This window comes from Coenobita brevimanus, chromosome 39 (assembly GCF_032717465.1).
Source record: "Coenobita brevimanus isolate Jiangsu-jjx chromosome 39, ASM3271746v2, whole genome shotgun sequence".
NCBI lineage: Eukaryota > Metazoa > Arthropoda > Malacostraca > Decapoda > Coenobitidae > Coenobita > Coenobita brevimanus.
Window position 1 is genome coordinate 17,004,714 of NC_136992.1, and position 12,652 is coordinate 17,017,365.

Below are 12,652 nucleotides of genomic sequence, written 5' to 3' on the forward strand. Positions count from 1 at the left end.
AGATAGAAGCAGGGAGTCAGATGATGAGTCTGCGAGAATCGAGCAATGCTAAACATGCTTACATACTCTTAACTCAAGGAATGCTTATTAGGAACACGACAGCGCCTAGTGACCATACACACATACACACAGGCTTCTAGAACTTTCCACTCACAAGGAACACACGTGATACAACCCCTGCTACACCAGAATTTAGGAAAGAGAGCTCAGAAGGAGACAGGCCATAGAACAGGCAGGTCAGAGGGAGAAGGGCTTGGCAACTTGAGAGAGAGACAGAGAGAGCGAGACAGAGAGATAGCTAGCGGGACTGGACTCTATACTTCGCTCTGTGTGAGAGACTCGTTAATATTTCCAAGACAAATAAAAATAGTCCCATACTATTCTGATGTTTTGATCTGCATTGGAGACTTTAATGCAGTAATGGGCTGTTCAAATGAGGGATTTGAGGCATGTATGGGTAAGATGGGAGTTGGTAGTAGGATGAGTGAAAACGGAGTGAGGTTTGGAAGCTTCTGTCTAGCAAATGACTTAGTCATCGGGCGCACACTCTTTCAGCATTGCAGTATACACAAGACAACTTGGGTGTCGCCGTGTGGAAAATATAAAAATCAGATTGATCACATCGCTATCAGTAGGAGGCATAGAAGTTCTCTGCTAGATGTTCATGTTAAATGGGGAGTGGATTTTGGTAGTGACCATCAACTCAGCATTGCAAAAATAAGGTTTAAACTTAAAAATCAGAAGAAGGAAAAATCTGGTGTTGGTAAAAATCTGGTGTTGGTAGATACGATATTGTTAAGCTTAGAAGGGAAGGAGAAGAAAAGGAGGAATTCAGATTAGAATGCAGAAATAGGTTTTTGGTGTTGGAAACGTTGGAAGAGGGGGAGAGAAGTGTAGATGAGATGTGAGAGGATGTGAACAAAGTTTTGCATGAGACTGCTGAATGTACGATTGGAAGGAGACATAGATTCAGGAGAAAGAAATGGATATCGGAGGAAACGTGGGATATGATAAAAAAGAGAGATGAGGCTCAATTGAGGAGTGAGATGCAATGCGTTGATGAACGAGAGATTGAATTAGCAAGAGCTGCGTACTGGAGTTTGAATTCGGAAGTAAGAAGGTTAGCTAGGAGAGATAAAAGAAGATGTGTGGATGAAAAGGTTGCAGAGACTGAAATCTTAATAAACAAAAATGATGGACAGAGTCAAAGAATAGCATATGAATCGATTAGAGAACTGAGTGGCAATGCAGGTAAACGCAAGGAAATACCAGTTAGAGACAGGGAAGGAAATTTATTGACCAAAGATGGAGATATTAAAAACAGATGGAAAGAGCATTTTGAGACAGTTCTTAATAGACCAATACCACCAGAAGAGGATATACCGTCTGCTCAGGAAGATTTAAATATAGAAACAGGAGAGTTGAGGCTTGCAGAAGTGGAGAAAGCAGTAAAACAGTTAAAGAATAATAAGGCACCAGGGGAGGATGGTTTATTTCCGGAAATGTTTAAAGTGGAGGGATAGATTAATAATGATCTTGACCAAGCTATTCAATAAGATATGGGTGACGGGGTTACTACCGTCAGTTTGGAAGAATGGTGTAATTGTTAAAGTTCCGAAGAAGGGAGACCTGAGTGAATGTGGTAATTGGAGGGGAATCTCTTTGTCACCGATAGCTTTGAAAGTTTTCAGTAGAGTGTTGTTAAATAGGTTGGAGCCGGTGGTTGAGGGTATTCTGAGGGATGAACAGGCTGGTTTTAGAAAGGGACGTGGTTGCAATGATCAGATCTTTAGTGTTAGGCATTTGATGCAGCAAGTTAATGAAATGAGAGTACCGTTAAGTCTTTGTTTTGTTGATTTTGAAAAGGCTTTTGATAGTGTTTCGAAAGAGACTATGGGGTAGATCATGAGACATTATGGAATACCAGAGGAGTTTGTGAGGGTCATTATGAACATGCATGAGGACACATTTTGTAAAGTGATGGTTGATGGTTGTCTGAGTGATTCGTTTGAAGTCAAGTCCGGAGTAATTCAAGGTGGTGTTCTATCGCCTTTACTATTTATATTGGTCATTGATTACATTATGAAACACGTTGGAACAGAAACCGGTGCAGGTATACTTTGGGGAGAGAACAGGAAACTTTTGGATTTAGATTATGCAGATGATATAGTTTTGATTTGTGATGGGCCAAAAGAGATGCAGAGAGTGTTGGACTGTTTGGTGAGTGAAGGTCGCAAGGTGGGTTTGGTTATTAATTGTGGAAAAACTGAAATAATCAATATGAATATGGAAAATGCGCAGGAATGTGTAATTGGAGGTATGGTTGTAGAGCAAGTTGATAGGTTTAAATATTTAGGTACTTATTTAGCCAAGGATGGTTCTTTGAACTTTGAATTCGAGGAAAGGTTAAAGAAGGCTAATCAGGCAATGGGAATGCTTAAAAATATTTGGAATAATAACAATTTCTCTGTGCATACAAAAATCAAACTTTATAAGGTAATGGTTAGGAGTATCTTAATTTATGGACACGAGTCTTGGTACAGCACAGTGACTATGGAAAATAAATTCTTGGTGTTTGAAAATAAAGCACTTAGAAGAATATTAGGAGTTAAGTGGTGGGAAAGGATACCAAATAGTAGAATTAGAGAAATAACGGGAGTGCAGCCTATCGATGAATATGTTAGATTCTCACGATGGAAGTGGCTAGGACATGTGTATAGGAGACAGGGAATAGTACGAGGTACACCAGGGTGGGTGGCACTTGGTAGGAGAGGTAGAGGAAGGCCAAAAGAGACGTGGGTGAGGACAATGAGACGGGAAGCTGGAGATGAGTGTTGGGGAGATCTTGAGGAGTTAGCACAAGATAGGATGTGGTGGTGTGAGTTCATCGAGGCCCTATGCATCCCCGAGGGTGCCACAGGAAATGATTGATTGATTGATTGATACTATTCTTTACCTCTCCTGTCACTACATGACAAATGGGAAAGAAGATTATCTACTACAAGTTACTCCAGTATAATAACCGCTCGTCCACAAGTCTAACATATAGAAAACTCCACTACAAGTAACTACAAAGTTTTTATGACAGAGGGACTCTACTTATACTTCACTCGTGTGTGTGAGACTTTGTTAATATTTCCAAGACAAATAAAAATAGTCCCATACTATTCTTAACCTCTCCTGTCATTGCATGACAAATGAGAACGAAGATTATCTACTTACAAAGCTACTCACGTATAACAACCGCTCATCCATAAGTCTAATATATATATAACTTCTCTACAAGTTACTACAAAGTCTTTTATGACATCTGGTTGGCAGTGAACGTATACGAACCTCGTCTACGAATCAACAGAGAATGCCTACAAAATATCAAGATTGAAAACAAAAAAATACCTCTCACAACCAACAACTCACAACCAGCTCCTGACAGTATTCTCTCCAACCAGCCCCCTCCGTCTCCCTGATCATCATGCTGATGTAGAGGTGAAGAGGTCACAGGACGCCTTGCCAATAGTTTAACAAAGTACTGATACAAACAATCTTGCAATTTCTACGACGAACCAACGAACCACAACCATCTACAATCAACTACAAGTAACAACTCCACGAGTCGTCTGTATAATCTTCTTCACGCACCTAAAAGTAGTGGCAGTCTTCATCCTACAACGAGTAAATCACAAGAAAAAAGGACCGAGAATACATCAAGAAAAAACAAAACAAACAAACGAAGAGTGAGATACGACTCACAACTCACAACCACCAGACCTCACCCTCCTCTCTCTGCTACATCCACCCAATCTCCATCGCTGACGCAGGAGTCAAGAGGTCAAGACGACGAAACAAATACCAAGCCCATATTCACAACTCATCTTACTCACTCATTTTCACAACTCATCTTACTCACTCATTTTCACTCAAGTTACTCATCGCTACTCATTTACTCACCACAGCTACCAGTGTGGGAAGTCGACGTCACCATACGTGTGTTGAGACGACGACAAGCCGTGTGTCTGACACCCCACAACACGTCAATCAACCCGTGAAGAACAACGCTATCACCACGTGCAACACCACTCACACCATTTCCACCACGGTAAAAATTAGTGAGTTACATAGTTACTTCATTTATACAATACACAGTGATAGACAAAAAACTTCTGCACAAACATATAAAACGTGCTGTATAGTTACAACTTAAATACATATATCTATTTCAATTATCTTCATAATTCAATCATTAAATACTTGCACCAACAATAAATATTCTACACTGTATATATTCATTCATTTATTATAGCATTTATTTACTACCAACGAGTGTTACCATTTATACCTACATAATATACGTGTTTCATACATACAGCTATACATTATTACATCTACAACGTGATAAAGAAAATATACCATCACAGTTACTCAGTGAGCGATGAAAAGAACTGTATTAAACATTTATTAATTAAAGCTACCTAGTGGAAACAGATAATTAAGTTACAAGGAAAACCAGAAAAAAAAATGGCCAACACAAATGACGTTAGCAAGAATGAACATCTTCAACACAATCGTGAAGACAATGATTTCCACATAGTGCTGACACATATATTGGCCACGATAGGTACAAGTGAAGAACAAGTCAGTGTATATAGTTAATACTGTATATAGTGTATATATATATATTTTTTTATATATAAAATAAAATATGGGGCTATAAATATAACTTTCAGTAATATCTGTGCAATATAAACTAAACCTTAAAAAAGTGTCCCAAGGGATTTAACCAGCAATTATGCAACCATGAACAACACAGAAAAAGCGTAGACAAACGAAGAAAAACAAACTATAGAAAATCAATACATACAAAAAAAAAAAAAAAAGAAAGAAAGAAAGAAAAAGAAATAGAATAAGATCACATGGCAAACAAGTGAAAATAGGTGTAAGTGTTACTACAAATGCCAAAATACCACATAAACTACAAATAAAGAAGCAAATTGTTGTCTCCACAAGGTAGTGGCATGGCACATCATATCATCGACCGCAGCATGACCGGATTCAATGTCAGGACTGCAATTATTACAATTATGTAACTACAAACAATATTTAACAATTATGTAACAGTTGCATTAACAAGATGTAACTTTTATGTAACTTTAACTACAATTATGTAACTACAAACAATATGTAACAATTATGTAACAGTTGCATTAACAAGATGTAACTTTTATGTAACTTTAACTACAATTATGTAACTACAAACAATATATAACAATTATGTAACAGTTGCATTAACAAGATGTAACTTTTATGTAACTTTAACTAAAATTATGTAACTACAAACAATATGTAACAATTATGTAACAGTTGCATTAACAAGATGTAACTTTTATGTAACTTTAACTACAATTATGTAACTACAAACAATATGTAACAATTATGTAACAGTTGCATTAACAAGAGGTAACTTTTATGTAACTTTAACCACAATTATAAGGCCAACACAATTATGTAACAGTTGCATTAACAGAATGTAACTACATTTATAAGGCCAACACAATTATGCATTACCACAATATTATATAACAATTCATAAAATGTTACAATTATGTATTACCACAATGTTACTACAATATTATAAGTCATACAATTATACCACAATTCTGTATTACCAGTATCATCATACAAGTTAGGTGAAATATTAGACGTTACTAAAGGGATAACTCAATATGTAATGTAATAACCTAGCAGTATTACCATTGCACAATTATATGCGTATGTCTATTATACATACATATTTTACAAAATGTCATACAACAACCATTGCATTTATTCAAATATGTATACAACTTGTTTAAAATGTAATATTACTAGATCATTGCAATTTACTATGAATATTGTATGTGTATAATATTATAATCAATATTATGTACTAATAGATTAGCATATGTCAATGATAATTGCTGTCAGAGGACCTTCAGCGGCGCGGCCGAGCAATGTCCGGACTCCATATTATAATTACAAATCGTAATAGATAAATAGATAAATAGATAGACAGAGAGACAGATAGAAGCAGGATGTCAGATGATGAGACAGGTATTGTGTCTGCGAGAATCGAGCAATGCTAAACATGCTTACACACTCTTAACTCAAGGAATGCTTTATAGGCACACGACAGTGCCTCGTGACCATACACACACATACACACATACTCACACACAGGTTTCTAGAACTTTCCAACCACAGTGTAACACACGTGACATGACCCCTGCTACACCAGAATTTAGCAAGCAGAGCTCGGAAGGAGACAGGCCATAGAACCGGCAGGTAGTAGGGAGAACGAGCCTAGCAACATGGGCGAGAGAGAGAGAGAGAGAGAGAGAGAGAGAGAGAGAGAAAGCGAGACAAGGAGGTAGCTCGAGGGACTCTACTTATACTTCACTCGTGTGTGTGAGACTGTTAATATTTCCAAGACAAATAAAAATAGTCCCATACTATTCTTTACCTCTCCTGTCATTGCATGACAAATGGGAACGAAGATTATCTACTTACAAAGCTACTCACGTATAACAACCGCTCGTCCACAAGTCTAATATATATATAACTTCTCTACAAGTTACTACAAAGTCTTTTATGACACACACACACACACACACATATATATATATATATATATATATATATATATATATATATATATATATATATATATATATATATATATATATATATATATATATATGTATATATATATATATATATATATATATATATATATATATATATATATATATATATATGTACAATATATACTGTATACTGTATAAATATATGTGAGGGTTGTGACTATACAACCAGTCCATATAGTACATGTTCCCTACGTATCATCAAGTGGGTTGGTGGAGGGTTAGTTCCCCGTTTCATAAAATAACTCACCAAAAAGACAAGCAAACTGCATCGGACTCAGACGGCCCTGAAGGTGACGACCAAGGACCGGACAAGGGACACAGTGAGGATGGCAACATGGAATGTTAGGGGTGCAAATGTTGAGGGAGAGAGAGAGAGAGAGAGAGAGAGAGAGAGAGAGAGAGAGAGAGATTGTTCAGCTGATTGAGGATGGAAAAGTGAACATATGTGGATTGACTGAGACCAAGTGTTAAGGTGAGAATGTGAGCGAGTGGCAATATGGATTTGGATATAGGTGGGCCGACTGAGACCAAGAGGGAAGATGAGACGATGAGAACATGGACTGAGTAAATGTGCGGAGGTAGCTGAGAATGAAAGGGCAAAGGAGGGTGTATGTATGGTTGTGTGCAAGAGAGGGAAGGGGAATATAAGTGAGTATGGATCGGTTCACGGATTGCGTACCTAAGATTAGAAATAGGAATACAAGCTTGGGTGACAGTTCATATATGCACAAACAGAAGACCCCTACAAGTAGAACGAAAGATGAGTTCTGAACAAAATAATGCGGAAGAATACATGGAAAGGTTTAAGAGGAGTTAGAGAGTCCTTTTGACTGGAGGTATAAAAGGAAAATTAGAGAATATGAAGGTGGATGGAGTAGCTGGTGCGTGGGGTGTGCCTGCAGAAGTGGATGGGAATGGTAGTCCTCTTATTGACATGGGGGCAGGGATGGGATTAGTAACAGCCAATACCCTCTTTAAGTATAAATTGATCCACAGGTATACATGGTGAGTGATGAGAAGGGTGGGTGGTAAGCTGGATGAATGGAAGGCAATGATTGATTATGTGTGTGTGTGTATGAGAGAATGAGAAGGTGTGTGCTGGATGCGAGAGCATACAGAGGTGGGAGATGTGGTCTCTCTGACCACCACTTAATCGTGGTGAAAGTACAAATAAGCTGGATGTCGAGAGGGAGAAAAGGGCAGAATGAAGCCGTTCGTACGAAGAGGGTAGAAATGTTGCAGGAGGATGAAAAAGATGACGGAATATAAGAGATAAGTGGAGGAACGTTTGGGTAAATATGATTTGGAGCAGATGGGGGGAGGTGGAAGGTGCATGCAACGTATTCACAGAAGAAATCTGGGCACCAGGTGAGGTCGTGTATGGAGTGGAGATATGGAAGTGGATGCAAGGAACAGCATGGTGGAATGAAGAGATGAGACAAGCTGCTTTGCGAAAGAAGAACCCATATAGTTAGTGGATGGGACGCAGAGACATGGAGGAAGCTGCGAGATGGAATAGAGATCTACAGTATATACTCATACAGAGAAGAGAAAAGAGGTGAAAAGATTAGTAAGAGAGTAAAAAGAGAGTGGATGAAGAGATCTGATGGATTTTGAGTGCAAAGTGGAGGGAATGCAAGAAAATGTTCTGGAATGAGGTTGAAGAGAGTAAAACAGGGTAATAAAGAAGGTAGTCGGGGTGTGAAAAATAAAAATGGCAGATTGCTGGTGGAGAACGGAGAAGAAATGAGCAGGTGGAGAGAACACTTTAAGGAATTGTTAAACACAGAGAATGAAAGTAATGCGAGTATAACTTACTGGAGAATGGCTGGGACAAGGAGGGAGATGAGAAGAGGGGAAGAGATCAGTAGGGTGGAAACAAAGAAGAAAGTCAAAACAAGGAGAGGCCCAGGAATTGATGGAATGTGTGGTGAAATTCTGACGCACGGGTGAGAGATAGTAATAGGATGGATAGGGAAGAAGTGCAGATTGGATTGGAAGGAAGACAGAGTCCCGGGGGATTGGAAACCAGGTATAATTATTCCCTGTACAAAGAAAAAATGGAAAAAGAAGTGTGTGATAATCATAGGAGCATTTCCCTTCTTGGTGTAATAGGAAAAGTATATGGCAGGATGTCATAAAAAGACTTTGTAGTTACTTGTGGAGAAGTTATATATATATATATATATATTAGACTTGTGGACGAGCGGTTGTTATACTTGAGTTGTTTCTACGTTGATAATCTTGGTTCCCATTTGTCATGCAATGACAAAGGAGAGATAAAGAATAGTATGGGACTATTTTTATTTGTCTTGATAATGTTAACAGTCTCTCACACACGAGAGAAGTTAAGTAGAGTCCCGCTAGCTACCTCCTGTCTTGCTCTCTCTCTCTCTCTCTCAAGTTGCTAAGCCTTCCTCCCTACACCTTGCCGATTCTATGGCCTCTCTTCTTCTGAGCTCTCTTTCCTAAATTCTGGTGAAACAGGAGTCGTGTCACGTGTGTTCCCTGTGGTTGGAAAGTTCTAGAAGCCTGTGTGTGAGTATGTGTGTATGTGTGTGTATGGTCAACAAGGCTTTGTTCTCCTGCTGTATTGCTGACAAACTAACTGCATCATCTCCTGACTGGCTGCTTCATAATCTGTCGTCAGCTTTTCCTCAGTGTAACTTGCAAGATCATTTCCCATTCCCAGGTTTGCATAGAGCTGTCTATCTGTCTATTTATCTATCTATCTAGTATGATTTGTAAATATAATATGGACTCATAACATTGCTCGGTCACCGCAGCTGAAGGTCCTCCGACAGCAATTATCATTGACACATGCTAATCTATTAGTACATAATATTGATTATAATATTGTATACATATAATATTCATAGTAAATAGTAATTATTCAGTAATATTACATTTTTAACAAGTTGTATACATATTTGAATAAATGCATTAAAAGTAAACTATTTAACTGTAATACAGTATGTACTTGGGTTATTGTAGTGAAATGCATACATGCAAGAAAAAAAAAAAAGTTTAAAATTAAGATTATGATAAGTTATTGATATTTCATTTAAAGATAATGGTACTGGTATGCCATACATGGGTCATTATTCTTTGTATTTATATATATTGTTACGGAACAGAGAAAACTGTCCCGCAAAGTTCCAGGTTCAAAACAAAAGAGTTAGGTAAAATTACAAGTTAAAGTTTCATGCTCAAACTAACAACAAAACATTCAGGACTCATAAGGATAATGTAATGGCAAAAACAGGTTAAATATATGGTTAACTGCAATAGCCTCTATTAACACGAAATTAGCAAGAGTAAATTTATCTAAGTCAGCCCTGATAAAATGAGAATACCAGATAATACTCAGTGAATGCAAGATATATTATTACAGATACGAAATATTATTAATAAGGGCTGACACCCAAAACACATGAATCACAAAAGCCTTACTAGGCCTAAGAATTAACACCTTACGCTACACAGTACAAGAAAAATGCAATAACACTCATACTCAAACCACACAGCTGCTAGATGGTTGGAGACTTCCTGAGCACTCACAATAATAACAACTGTACAGAGGAGGACAGAGATGGGAACAAAATGAGGAGTAGATCTAAGTGGCAATAATGCAGAGACTGAGCTCATTATATAGGGGCCGGCAGAGCTTGATACAACTTGTAAGAAGGACGCGCAAATGAAGCCAGAGGGGACAAAGAGTTGACACTCCTGCTCTGAACAACAGAAAGAACGACTTACTCTACTATAAGGGAGGACGGGGGGAGTGAGGTAGAACACGCTCGTGATCAAACATGCAGCATACTGTACGTTAGAATTACACAAAGGATGATGAAATCATAGGCTATGTAACACCTCCCCACAAAGAAAAAAGAAATTTACAAAGGAAATTTCTTATTACTCTAAAACAATCTGTCTAAAGTCTAGATAAGCAATCTGCAATAACATTTTCTTTCCCCTTGACATGTTGTATGTCTAATGAATACTCCTGAAGAAGTAGACTCCATCTTGTCAATCTCTGATTTTTATCTTTAAACTTACTAAGGAATTTCAGTGGGTTATGATCGGTATAAATGACTATGGGGTCAAAACCAGAACACAAATAAAATGAAAAATGCTGTAAACCCAAAATCAAGGCCAAAAGCTCTTTCTCAATAGTTGAGTAGTTCTTTTGAGGTGGAGTGAACTTCTTACTGTAATAAGATACAGGGTGTTCAATACCCTGATCATCCTCTTGCAGCAAAACAGCCCCAGCTCCTGTATCACTTGCGTCAACAGCCATCTTAAAAGGCTTAGCAAAATTTGGAGTAGCGAGCACTGGCTGACTTAATAGGATAGCTTTAAGTTTGCTGAAAGAGGATTCACAGTTATCGGTCCAGACAAATTTAACTCCCTTTTTCAGTAGGTCTGTAAGTGGTGATACAAGAATTGAAAAGTTAAGAACAAATCTCCTGTAATAACCTACCATTCCCAAAAATCTTTGTAGCTCTTTCCTACCTTTAGGTCTGGGAAGATCACTTACAACCTGAACCTTAGCTGCTGGTGGTGCAACATGTCCATCACCAATTACGTACCAAGGTACTGAACTTTAGCTTGACCAAACTCACACTTTGATTAATTAGCTACAAGATTAGCCTGAACCAAACGCTCAAGAAATTTACTGACATGGCATAGGTGATCTTTCCAGTTGTCACTGAAGATTAATACATCATCAATATAAACAACACACCCTGCCAAACCCTCTGTTACAACATTCATGAGCTTCTGAAATGTGGCTGGTGCATTCTTTATACCATATGGCATTACAGAACATCCAGAGTCTTTCCTAGTGTTACAAAACATGAGATCTCCCTAGCACGTTCAGTCATAGGTACTTGCCAGTATCCCTTTAACAAATCAAACTTACTTATGTACCTAGCCTTTCCGATCTTGTCTATGCAATCTTCCACACGAGGGAGAGGGTAAGTGTCTGTTTTGGTTATCTGATTAACACGTCTGTAGTCGATGCAAAGCCGCTGTGACCCACCTGGCTTAGGGACCAGAGTGACAGGAGAACTCCACTCGCTCTGACAGGGCTCAATCATCTTGTGGTCCAACAGGTAGCCAAGCTCCTTCTGGATGAGAGGAACTTTCACTGGGTTCACACGGTAAGGAGGCAGTTTAATTGGCTTTGCGTCTCCAACATCGACATCATGCATCAACACAGTGGTTCTTCCTGGAGTGGCACGGAACACTTGCGGGTACTCCTGCAGTAATGCCGAAAACTCCTGCCTTTCCTTGGGAGGTAGATGAGAAAGCTTAGTCTGGAGATCATTCATGATATCAGGATTCTTCCCCAAACTATCACTCAGGCTCATACTGCATGGGAGAGCTTCACTTGCAGACTCGGGTGGAACAGCTACAGTGCAGACTGGATTATTTTCGTCCCGCCTGTGATATAACTTTAGCATGTTGATGTGACAAAGTTGCTTGTTCTTTCTACGATCTGGTGTGGCGATGACATAGTTGACATCACTGAGTTTCTTCTCCACGAAATAAGGACCACTAAACTTGGCTTGAAGAGGTTGCCCATGAACCGGTAGCAGAATCAAAACCTGATCTCCTGGCTGAAAGTGGCGTAACCTGGACTTCTTATCATACCAAGTCTTCATCTTCTCCTGAGCAGCTCCTAAATTCTCTCTCGCCAGCTGTAAAGCAGTGGACAGCCGTTCTTTGAACTTCATCACATACTCCAGCAGGTTGACGTCATCTTCCTCCGACAGCCAGCATTCCTTGAGTAGCTTAAGGGGTCCTCTTACTTCATGACCAAACAGTAGTTCAAAAGGTGAGAAGCCCAGTGATTCATTTGGAGATTCTCTTGCAGCAAACACAACGAATGGAAGACCTTTATCCCAATCTTTCTGATGTTCCAAACAGTATTTCTTGAGCATCGATTTGAGTGTTTGATGATATCT